This window comes from Vidua macroura, chromosome 3, assembly GCF_024509145.1.
Source record: "Vidua macroura isolate BioBank_ID:100142 chromosome 3, ASM2450914v1, whole genome shotgun sequence".
In the NCBI taxonomy this organism is placed as follows: domain Eukaryota; kingdom Metazoa; phylum Chordata; class Aves; order Passeriformes; family Viduidae; genus Vidua; species Vidua macroura.
Window position 1 is genome coordinate 80,448,650 of NC_071573.1, and position 12,756 is coordinate 80,461,405.

Sequence of the window (12,756 nt, forward strand, 5' to 3'; positions counted from 1 at the left end):
AAGAATAAATTTAGACCACATTGAGGGAAACCTGGACCCACTGTGGCCAGTGGTAATGCTGCCACTGACTTGAGCTTTATGGATACCACATTTCCAGTCCCTAAGACATCCCCCTTTCTGTTCTAGAGTGCTTTACCCACACAGCAGCTGAAGTCATAATGGTCTTGGTCATTTTTCTGTCCATTTGTGATGTCTTTCAGATGGATAACTGGCTTTTTGCATTTCACACTCTTGTATTTTGTTTTTACATTTGTGATTCTGCAGTTGTTGAGGCATAGACTGAAAGACAAGACAAAGTTGCAGCTCGTTGCTCCATCCCCAGAAGCCCTGCCGATGGATGGTGTATCCTTTCCGCTGCAGATAATTGACTATATATTTCCCCACAATGTTTTTATTGTATTTTGCAGAGAAAAGTAATAAAAGTAGAGGTTGTATCACAATCAAAGCAGTGTTTCCATTCCTCAGGCAATGTTTTTCAGTAACCCAAAGGAAAACGCCTCCCCACCCTTTCCTGGTTGCTATACTCGGTATATGGTTCTCAGTAAGAAGAAAACCAGATGCCATGTTTAAATGTAAGATGGCAGAAACCAGAAAAGCAGAAAAATGGATCCCAATTCAGGGAAGTGTTCCCAGATAGTCTTTGTATTCTTTGAAGTGCAACATGGACACTAATGCTTCCAGAGACATCTGCAAAGGCCCTTTGATGTGTCCCCTAGACATTTGGTGTTGGTGTGTGATGAAGGCCTTGCTGATGCAGCGAGCACTATGGATTACCTGCAACATGCTCAGGCAGGATGTTGTCAGTGTCACACAAGGACGTGCAAGCAAATGCCATTTATGTGGTTCTAGCAATCCTGTGCAGAAGTGTAGCCTCACGAGTGCTAAGCAGACCCCGAAGCTGTGTTAAGAGACCGGGTCTTGGGGAGAACTCATTGCAGGCCAAGCCCATGCAATCCAGTTATCCTTGTGGTGGTAACTAAAAAGCATTTTACAGTGAGTATAAAAGCAATTATCTAAGCAGGCATTTATTTCACTTTGCTGTAACTGGGTATATTAATTTCCTGAACATTTGGTGTGGGTGAGAAGCGGTCTAAATATCTATGGGCTATAGCACTGAAGGTTCCAGTCCCACACTAATTTTTTTGTGGAAAGAGAGGAGCCTTGGAAAACAAAATTTAAATTAAGGCAAATGAAGACTGGTCTATGTGTAAGGACCCTTTAGACATCAATGAATGTCTAAAAATGCTTTGTCTGGTGTCACATCCTTGCATTCAGTAGAGGACAGAACAGTTAGATTAAGGAGTGATCTGTGAAGTGTTGGGTAGAATGAAAGCTTTTGGTAAGCTGAACTACTTAATCTAAGTTTGAATGCCATCCATTTTAAGTCTTAACATTCTTGCATTCTTGTTTGGTTTGGTTTTGGGGTTTTTTTGTTGTTTTTTTTTTTTTTTTGGTTTTTTTAAAGATGCTATTAGCAAAGATGAGATGATGCTGAAAAATTTCCAGCCAGATGTGTCTCCAAACTTTCCCAGAGATGACAGATATTTAGATATAATTTGAATTAAACCCATTATATGGATAAGTTTGTTTTATAGCTGGCTGCAGCTGTGAAGTTTGGATTCAGATCTGTAAGTCCCTCAACTTTGAAGACTGTAGTCAAATCTGTGGTTTTGGATTTGAATCTCCAGTTGCTTGTTGCGTCAGACTGTCATTCACATCTGTCCCACCAGCAGCTCAGTGCGAGACGGTGATACCAGTTTCAGCCTCAGCAGAGCCTTCTCAGGCCCCTTTCTCAAGCACACTGTTACATATGGGCAGCGACAGCAGCATTTTGTAGGTCTGTAGGTTAACAACTCTCTACATGCCACCTAATGGCCATCGATGACCCACCACGGAGCTCTGGCTGGTGGGTCACAGGTTGTTGGCTCCCACCCTGCAAAGTATGCTTTGCATGCTTCCTTCATATTATGTTTCTGCGTAAGTGAGAGCTGTAGCTTCCCACAGGGATATTACGTGACCAAGTGTGGAAGGAGAGAGGGTTGGTGTAATTGCAAATGGGATAAAAGCTGCTCCTTGAGGTACTCTCTGAGGGCTTATCTATGCAGGGTGGTTGCTGAGAAATAAACTAGGAGTGAATTTACAACACCTCAGCTCCACAGGTGGGCACTCTTAACATGCAGTTAGAAGAAGGTGCTCCACATGTAAAATAAGAGAGAAAATATTCCACACAAGGGATGTTCCTGTGAGGATACAGTGCTTTGAAGCTGAGGTCATGCAGTTTCCGTCTTGTTTGCTCTACGGGCAGACCTTAAGGCTTCAGCCACACTATAAAAAATAACAACCCACAAAAGTCTGTCTGGGAGGGTGTCACTGGTTGTCACCATGGCATAGACAGCCTCACCAACTGCAGTGACAGAGCCACCCATGGTAAATGCTGGACAACTCTTCTGACCTGTTAATAGTTGGCAGACTATTTGATGACAGTTGCAAGAATCTGATGCACAGCAGTATCCTTTACAGCAGTTTAATCTTTGTCATCAAATCCCCCAGCAGCCATGATTAATAGCAGCACTTGAGCTTGTTTTGAAAGTTGTATATTTGGCAGCTATGAACTTTGATCTATGGTTTCGCTTTAAAGAATCATTATGACACAAACTTTTCCTGTAATCCTTCCATCTAATTAAACCACACACAAATACTGTGTGGGGAAATATGATGCTATTGATATAAGCTGTGTGTTTATTACATTATTTTAGGCACTTTATTAAAGTGGATAGTTGTTCCCAGCAAGATAGGAGATAAGCTCCCCAAAAACAATCACATCACCCAGAAAGAATATATAAGAGAATTTCCCAAGGCCAAATTCGATTAGAAGCTTTCTTTGTTGATTAATACTGTGCCCTTGAACCCATTGAGGGCTCAGATGTTTTAACCTGAGCTAAAATTACTAGCATTTAATGAATTCAACCTACTAATGTGTACTTTTCCACAAAACGTTTGCCTTTGTTCCCGATAGTCAAAGGACTTCAGTACCTGACGTGATAGTGTCTGTCTTCCTGAAGTAGTTCTTCCAGTATTTGGGTAGAATTTAATTGGGAAGTTTCCAAAAATCCAAGAAAAATTGTTTTCATGTAAATATTGTAAACAACAGAACATTCATCTTTTTGTAGATGAATCAACCATAAAGCAGCCATTTCTTGCTGGTCTCTACCCCACTGCATACGTTGTAGAGAAGTTCCCATGAGGCAGATAATGCTCATGTTTTCAAGATGAGAATATGAATTGTGATAATTTTTTATTTTTAGGGCCGAAGCATGGGGCTACATAGTCTGGACTGAGCTGACTTGCTTGTGCATTTCATCTTCATGACCCCAGCATTTGTGCAGAAGTGGATTATTTTCTCTAGAGCCGCTACAGAGTCTCTGAGCAGCAGTTTTAATGGAGCTGCCTGGAATCTCCAGAGTTTCTCCTAATTGGTCTACATGGATCTCCTAATCTGGGTGCCACCAGACTGAGAGATAACAGAGGTATAATTCACCACCTTGAAGCTTCTACTGCTGCCAGGACCAAGAGTGTTTATATTTGCCAATCACCATCTTTTCCATATTTTTGGGGCAGACTTTCTGCCAGCTGGCTTTTGGCTAAAACATTACTTCTGTCAGTACTGGTTAAGCCCAGTGACCATGGTTTTTGAGTCAGCTGGAGACCAGACAAAGTACCAAGTATAATAATTTTCCCAAATTGCCTCACAAATTTGCAGAGACTTCATATAAATGTAGAACAGCTGAAGCAACATGAGTGATCCCTTAGAGAATTCACAGCTGAGCACCCTCAAGCAGAGGAATAGCTGCCCATCACCACTCTCTGGACAGGATCAGAAAAGAGTGAAAGGGAACTGCTCTAATGCAATTCCTTTCCTGTGCCAGGTTTTCTAGTCTTGGTATTAATACTCTGTGATGATCTGTGTCCAAGACTACCACAAAACTGAGCAGAATTAGCTGGGACATTTGTCATGTGTCCGTTGTCATGAGGGAGGCTGGATCAGTGGCCAGAAATGGCCTTGACCTAACTTGCTCCTGAATAGCTGGACATGAGCTACTTGAGCTGTCATCCTCTCTTTAGTGGCTCTTCTCCGAAAAGCAAAACTTGCTTAGGTAACCTGGAATCCCTCAGACATCTGCACAGCCAAGGCTTGAGTGACAGTCACAGCCTGGGCAGAGTGGAGGTGTCACATTATTCTCGACCAGCCACACAATCTGGTGTATGGGTATGGGGTCAAAATGTATTTCGTATCCAACTAGAATAAAGTTTTGTACAAAGAGCTTATAAAACCTCATGAGGACTTTTTACTAGTTCAAGAGCTGCCTCTTGCTCTTATTGAACTCAATGGGAATTTTGCTACTGACTTCAAAGGAAGTTGAAAGGAGCCATGAGGGGTTGATTTGCACTCCTACATGTGTGCTTCTGCACACCAAATTTGCAGCTGGAAGGACTGTGTTTTAGTTGTTTTTGTTACTGTACTTGCTGGGGTTTTGGTACTTGGGCGTTTGCATAAGCACAAGATCTGCTACATGCAGGTTGTCTACCCACATGCAAAATGTATGTAATGCAAAAAGGATTCATTAAGCTACCTCATCTGAGTGGCTTCTTTCCCCAGAGGGGCAAAAATCTCTCCTAAGCACATAATGACTGGTGAAGAAGGTTCCTCACTTACACTGTAGGATGCATAAAACCGAATCAAATATAAATTACTTCTTTTGCAGGTCTTTTCTAAAACTGCAAAATGGAAAATTTCAGCTTCTATCCTATAAGCAGACACAGAGCCTTAAGACCAGATCCAAGAATCCAAACACATCAAAATGGTTTGGAACTTACTTTAACCACTTCTGAGGGCATTCTTTTCCATTCCTGCTCTGCACCAATTTGCAGAGGATGAGACTTACCAACTACATCCAAATACATGCCATTAGGCAAGAGGACCCCTTGCACAGGAGCGTGAGTTAAGGCTTTGATTGTTAGGAAGAAAGTTGTTTAGAATGGGAGCACAGTTGAAAACTAGTGATTCACTATGAATAAGGGAGTGACTTTACAAATATCTGTCAGTTCTGTACAAACCCTGTGAACACTGGAGGCTCCTGGGGACCAAGGCAAAATCAGATAGAAGTAATTTCTGTGTCAGTAATAACATACTCTGTTTGCTTTACAGTTGACTGAGACCTGGCTGCTGATAACTTTCTTTTAGGGATGATTCCATAAGCCATAGATCTTCCTGCTAGGAAACACTCCTGCATTGTGTGCTTCAATAATTACCATCCCATTCTTGATAGTTACACATTCTCCATGAGTCTAAACAGCATTATTCTTGCATAGATTTTTTTATGTACCTCATATATTAGCAGGCATTATCATAACCTTCTTCAGTGATCCTGTAGCCAAGCAATATGCATTTAACTCTTTCAACATTCCCTTGTGAAAATATTCCAGGGAGACCAGAAGAAAATATGAAGCAGAATCAGAATCTCTGAGCAAGTGTGTAACAGAAAGCAGAGTGGTTGGGCCCTCATCCTCTCAAAAGAAAACTGCTTTGCTGGGTCTCCCATCCTGCATTACTCTTTTCTGAATTACTCAGACCATGGGCATGGAGTAGAAGATTGCAGAAGCTTCATAGAGGATGACTGCTGCTAAACCAGAGAGAATTGAGTGACCAGTATGATGCATGCAGGAAGATACTGACTCTGGAGATAGAGAGTAGTAAGTACAGAAGATTGGTGAAAGCTTACACAACCGTGTGGTAAAGAGTTTGGGTAGTCCCATAAAGCACCAGCACCTGGCTGCTGATAAGAAACAAGTTCAGTTTTCTGAGCTAACTGTTGTTTCTTTCCTCTTCATGAAAAATATGTACTTAAGATCTCACTCTCTGAAGCTAACCCAGTCAACTTTTCAGAACAAGTTTAATATCTTTCCTTGTATTTGAGGTCAAAGGGCTTTGCTGCAGCTGCAGCTCAGTCAAATAATCTGGACCTGTTGCAGGAGTTACTAGTCAGGGCTCTGATTTGTGTCAGGTGTAGGTTTAAACCAGATGTGACAGGGATACTTTCTGGTGTTGAAAGCTAGAAAAGGTGTCCCACACTTCCTGGGAGCTTAGCCTTGGGCAATAGATACTTAAAATATATTTAAAAGGCAGACAATAAAAAAGTGATGTTGGAAACGGAGTTATAACTCATGTAATAAACAGAAACATCCTATACCATGGTTGTGGTAGTGCCTAGTGTTGATTTTTTTATGCTTTATATAAGGCTTGCTTTATGTCCAGGATTAGCTTTTCAACATCTAAGAGTGATAAGGGCTTTTGAAGGACTGTAGGTAGCTCACTGTAAGATAAAGCCACAGAGCAGCTAATAGCTTTCTTTCTGTTATAGCAAATATAGGTGTCAAAGCTGAAAGAAAGTGTCCTGGAGACAGGTGCTGACACAGAAGCCTGATTTGGAGGTTCAAGTCTTTTAAAAGGTAGAGTTTAGACTAAGAAGACTTCATGGTTGGGAGGGAATGAGAAGACTGAAGGGACATTTGCCCATATAAATCATCAATACATGCAAACTGGAGTTCATGATATCACAGCTTGGCTAGGCTCGCCTTTCAGCTCTGGCAGCCCTCAGTGTGAGCAGGCAAGGACACTGCACAGATACTCATCATCCATTTTGACCTGACAGATGTTTCAACCAGAGTGTTTGACACCATTTTGTCACCAGGCTTTATGTCTGTAAGTTCTGATGGGATCTCATGGATCCTCACTTTGTATTGATAACAGTGTTTCAGTATATAGCCAGTGACTAACAATGCTTGGATGGACAGTTTCATTGTGGTAATTAAGAAGAATTTTCTCACATTGATATGTTAGACTTTCTAAAAAGCTGTTCACGCCACTTGCTGTCCACTAAGGGTCTAATACTGCATCCTGTTTCCCTGAATGTTAACAAAAAGGAGGAAATGTGTGAAATACCTAGATGTTGCTGCCTGTGTCTTAGAAACTCAGGATACACCCTGCATATGTAAAAGCACAGCACAGCTCTCTTCAATAAGCAAAACGACAACACATGTATTTAAATATCAGTCTGCTTCTTTTCCCACACCTCTGTAAAATCAAAGTTTGAAACCCTGTAGGAGCTCTTTAAAAATATCCTGGCTTCCTTGCTGCAGACCATATGTTTTTTCAAAAACCAGGACTGCAAACTCAAATAATTGCATGACTTGCATTCTATCACTGTAGACTGTGCTCCACTGGCTTCAACTGGCACGGTTTGGTAGCTGTTACAGATGCCACAATTCATTGCTTTGAAGTCTGCACATTAAAAAAATGGGGGGGAGGGAAAAGAAAAAAAAGCTTTCAAAAGATTGCCTGCCTTTCTGTTATGAATAAGTCGATGTTTTGCAACATCTGTCATAGTCCCTGCCACTTCAGCTTCCTTCCTCTGCTCAGGCTTATGGGCTTTATGTTAATACTGGAGCAGCTGTGAATTCACACTCCAAGTGAGGTGCAGCAGAGTGGTAAGGGCAGGTAACTGCTTTCCCTGAGGATCAGGGCTGTAGGTGCTGCCTTGCTCCTGCTGACACGAGGTGGGGGCAGAGACAGAGTGTGTATTACAGCGGCACTTCTCTGGAAGCACATTGTCATTGCAATAGTCTGCAATAGCCTGTCCTTGTGAAAGAGCCTCAGATCATCCCTGAGGAGCCTATAGGTACCCCAACAACTTCCCAGCACTGCTCAGGCATTTACCCCTTCTTTACTGCCCTGCACAAGGTGTTATGGACAGCTGTGGCTTGGATCACTGGCTAACTTGCTTCTTTTCTTGTTGTTTGGAGGCTGAGGGCAGGGAATCCACGCTCTGCTCAGTCCATCATCACTACTAGCTCAAGTGTTACTGTTGGAGGAAATAAGCCTTCCCTGTGCTGTTTCTTTGGTTATTGATTTTCATAGTCCTGGATGCAATCTGCATAACCTTATTCAGCTGCTAAATGACAGGACTCTGAGGCAAAAACATGTCCCAGGTGGACTTGCTAGCAGTTTGTTTTAATTAGTTTTTGGAAAATACAACAAGAAAAAGCAGTGCTATTAGTGGTAAGATTAAGCTTTGACTATTGGAGTGCTTGAGCTCTAAGAAAAACTGGCAACTTCAGCTGGAGAATTTGCAATGTGATAGCATTTTGCAGGCAGTACAATTTCCCCATTAGAAAGTGACTCCAACCCGTTGCTGGCGTGCACTAGCAGGGTTCCTCACATAGTGCTCATGCCCGGGGAGGTGCCCTGGCTGTCGACAGGGTCCTGTCTGTGTTGAACTTTGGCTCTTCCATTCACACTCCAAATGGAATAATTCCTCCCAGGCTCTTTTGGGGCTTGAACCTGGGGGCTGGAATTCATGGCCTCGGAGGGCGCTTCCCCTGATTCAGTGGTGTGTTCGATCACAAGCATCTGTAATCCCTGTAGTCCATTTCACCCTGCTCGCCTTCTGCATGGAGGATGGGAAGAGAAATGGTCTGACTCCATAAAAGCATGAAACACTGCCTGTGACCCTGCTTAAAAGCCAGAGGACGGTGTCCTTGAAGCTATTAAGAGGAACTGTGCGACAGCTCTTTACACAATTATTTTGAATATCAGCTTCAACTTCCTTTTTCATTTCCATTATATTTTTTGTTTCTCTTTGCTAATAGTATTCTGAACTCTATTTGCTAATAGTATTCTGAACATGGTGCTCATCTGTTTTAGCTGAGGTGGTGCTACTGAGGTGGGTTCTTCCATCCCCCATTCTGTTGGTCTGTTTTACAGAACATGGGAAAAGGGTCAGGGCAAGCATAATTAAAATGCCAGCACATGAGCAGATTTTGTCCACATGTTCTTAAGATCTTGTTGTTCTCGGGTTGGCTGTTTCTATACACCAGGTGTTAAGACCAAGCTATGTTATAAGGGTTTCCTATTAAAAAAAAGTATATTTGATGTGGTATATTATTAGCTGCCAGCACTGCTGTCTTATTCCAAAAGGTAAAATAGCAAGTTTTTGCATAACACTGCACTTTGCAATCTTTTGAAATGTGAAGCATCTAAGTTCTGGGAAAGTGAATGCATTTCAGCAGATACTGCTTTGTCTCTCCCTGTCAGCTATGATTTGGGAGGGTTTCTAAATCTTTGCCACTTGAAATCACATCGAGCTGAAACTTGCCCAAAAAACTGTCAGTCTTTTTGCTTTTTTTTTCTCTAACATACTGTTCATTACTTCCATATACCTTCCCCCACAAAGAAAAAGTGGCAAAAAAGGAAACAAAGGATGTTTAAAAAAACCAGATTTCTAACTGGTGGTGATTTACAATCTTTGCAAACAATTAGATAGACTTCAGTGAATACAGAGATTTTTTTTTTGATGATTATCATTTCTAAAGAAAAATATTTTGAAGCCTTGAGATACTGATGTTTGAAAAAATAATTAGAACCATGCTGTGTTTTTTTGTAAGGATATGATTGTCTATCATGATGCTTGCAAAAGTTCAGATTTAGAATACAGAAACATTTATCTGTGTTTAACTAAGAATCCAAAAAGAGGCAAGTGTGAAAGGAGAAGTTGTTAGAGTGGAAGGGAACATTTTTCTCAAGTAAAATTTGTGAGCAGAAACCACCTTTGCTCTTGCTGCTCTTGCCCCTTTTAGTTAACAGGATGCCTAAGCTGCAGATCAAAGTGAGATACAAAAGTGATTCTCTGAACAAGCAAGGTTAAGGAACAGCTCACAACTGTTGTTATCTTTCCTGCATCATTTAGGATACCTCCAGGGGCAGAATTTGGGCTGTGGGGAGGGGCAAGGCTGGAATAAGAATAAAACAATGTTGAAGTAGAGTGAAATGTGAATAGATCATGCGTGCATGAATATGCCATGCTGGGGTCATGTCATTTTGTACCATGGAAGCTTTACCAGCAGCTGAGGAAACACAAAGTGAGCAGCCACCATTTGTAAATTTGGGGGTCTGTGCATGTACACAGGTTTTATACGTGCTTTTCATATGTGGCTACAACACATGGGTGGTTGTCTAGTTACTACTTTATAGCTCACAGCAGAAAGTTGAAACTTCTAGGTTTCCATTCCTCCTTTCCCCCAAAGAAGATATATAAAGCAGGTCGGATAAATTACTTTCTACAAGCACTGCTAACTCTCCCAGAATTATAAAAGGCAGTTACAGAAACCCAGCTCAGATGTAACAAGATGTCTGTAATCAGGTGGGATGAACTTTATCTAAAATCTCTGTGCTAATGATTCTGACTTCCTCTGGATCTCCTTGCATATACACAGGCATAATATATAACACACAGCAGCCCAGCCCTTGCACACAGCAACTGCTTGTCGTCTGTCTAAGATTTGTTCATTCCAGTCCTGTGGTTTCTTTGGAAAAGGAAGTGCTTTTCTATCAATGCTTTGCAAGGTGCTATCCATTAGGCAGAATGACATTTATACCTGTGCCTGAAGCAACACCCTCTAAACTTTGCTGGGCTGAACATGAGCTACTTGTATTTCTCCTCCTGAAGTGGCACTTGGGGACATTTTGCACTTGGTGCTGGACATGCACAACTGTCTCTTCAGAAACCTAAAACCTTAGTGTTTGAACATCAGGTGTGGCCTAATACTTCCAGCACTGTAAAAGAGCACTGGCAACACAACTTAGCTGCCTCTGTTCTTAAACCAGGCTTTGACTAGAGTTGCTACACTGTGCCTTTTTACAGAACCCTGAGAGCAGATATCAGTAATTTCACAAAGTTAAAATCTCTTTGCTTTGTCAAAGACCTCAAAGAGGCTTGCTATAACTAAGAATTATGTGTGGGCCGATTGTTCCTCTCTTTCCTGCCTTTTTTAGCATAAAAATGAACTATACTGATACAAAATTGTGCAGTTATGTAAATAATAGAGTGGATAGCTGTTACTTTACTCAGTGTAACTCAATAGCAGTAAACTAGCCCTGTATATTTATTTATCTATGCTAAAATAAATACATTGCTGCAGTTGTGACTGCTACAGTTAAGACTGAAGTGAAACTTCCAGTTACAGCTCCCACTTATATATCTAATTATAATGTTCTTAATCTTAATCTTAATCTTGTACCAGCTTTGCTTGGCTGAAACATTGTACTCACACTCATTTGAGAAAAGCATTCATGGTTTTATCAGTCATGAGTAATGTTGTCATTTCTATTTCATACCAATAGCCACACCATCTTGCCTTCATATTCTATATATATAAAGTTTACATATATAACTTGTTATTTTATATGAGTATTTATGGGCATGTACACATACATACACAGACACATAAACTGATAAAGAAAAATATTTTAAAATTAAGCTTTCAAGGAATTATGAAGTTAGAAAAGAGTGAAAGATTCACAATGAAACTTAAAACTTTACAGGCTATAAGATTTCATTACTAACACAAAACTCAGTCCAATACTTTGCTCAGGCTGGAGTCAACTTATTTTTAGCAGGAGGGATAGTCTTATAGTTAAAATGCAGGGGACAATAAGGTTTAAATTTCCACACAAAAACTTCACATGGCTGAGTAGCCCCTAAAAGAAAAAAAAAGAAAAAGGGAATGAGGTCTATATATTGGCAAAAATGAAATCTTGCTCAATTCAGTGCAACAACTTTGGGTTTGCCTTGATCTGTGTATATGGGAAGGATCTATATATTTATTTCTTTATGTGTTTTCATCCACTGCATAACACCACTACTTTATTCTTCTACTGAAATTGCAGGGCAGAGATTGGTGTGCAATAACTGACCCATGCACTAACCAGAAGCATCTCTTTAGATAGTTTGGTGTGGTTTCCTTCTGTGCCCTCCCTCCTTTCCCATGTGAGTGTATTCATGCCAGTGAGAAGGTTTCCAGAGAAGGAGGGGTGCTAATGCACACATAGCTGCTCCAGGCTCCTGAATAGTTATCTTGGAAACAGTTCTACACTTTCAGGAGTCATCTTCTCAGGCAGGAGGCAGCAATGATTCCTATTTTAGTCAGTCACAGACCCCAAGGTGTCAATGAAGAGAAAAAAGATCTTGCAGTAGTAGTCACAGTGCATGGTCAGCATGAGCAAGTTTCATATCATTGTTCATTTACATTTGCTGAAGGGATCAGTGCTGAATTAAAAATTAATTTCTAAACTTTATTTATAATTGGGATGTGCATTCTAAATATCTAGAAACATAAAGTGTGTATTAACAATGTTGGTCTTAGAAAGAAGAAAAACAGAAAGAGGAAAAGTGGCTGGATTTTCCCCTGTTAATTTCTTAACACTCTCCACTAAAGAATTTATTGTTATATTAAAAAAAGATATCTTGAGCTAATAAAACAACATAAAAGTTGATGAGTTTGCTGGTAGATTTATATGTGAGAATTCTAAGCTGAGAGGGGAGAATGAGTCAGTATTTCTGTCATGCAATAAAGTTTCAGCACAGTCATCATCAGGAATTAGGTTCTTGCATCTCTGAAGCTATGACACAAGCTGTGACATTTTCCTCAAGGGATTTTGGAAAAATATATGCACACACTGAAGTTTTACACCTGCCATTGGTTCCCTCCCTTGCACATTGGGGAAAACAATATTTGTGAGTAGAGACATTTTACAGCCCTTTTATGGAAAGACCACTGTGCCCAGTATTGTGCTAATATTTTCTTAATCTAAGCAGATGTTTAAACAAAATTGTAAGACTGCAGCATCCGTGGCTGCTGGGA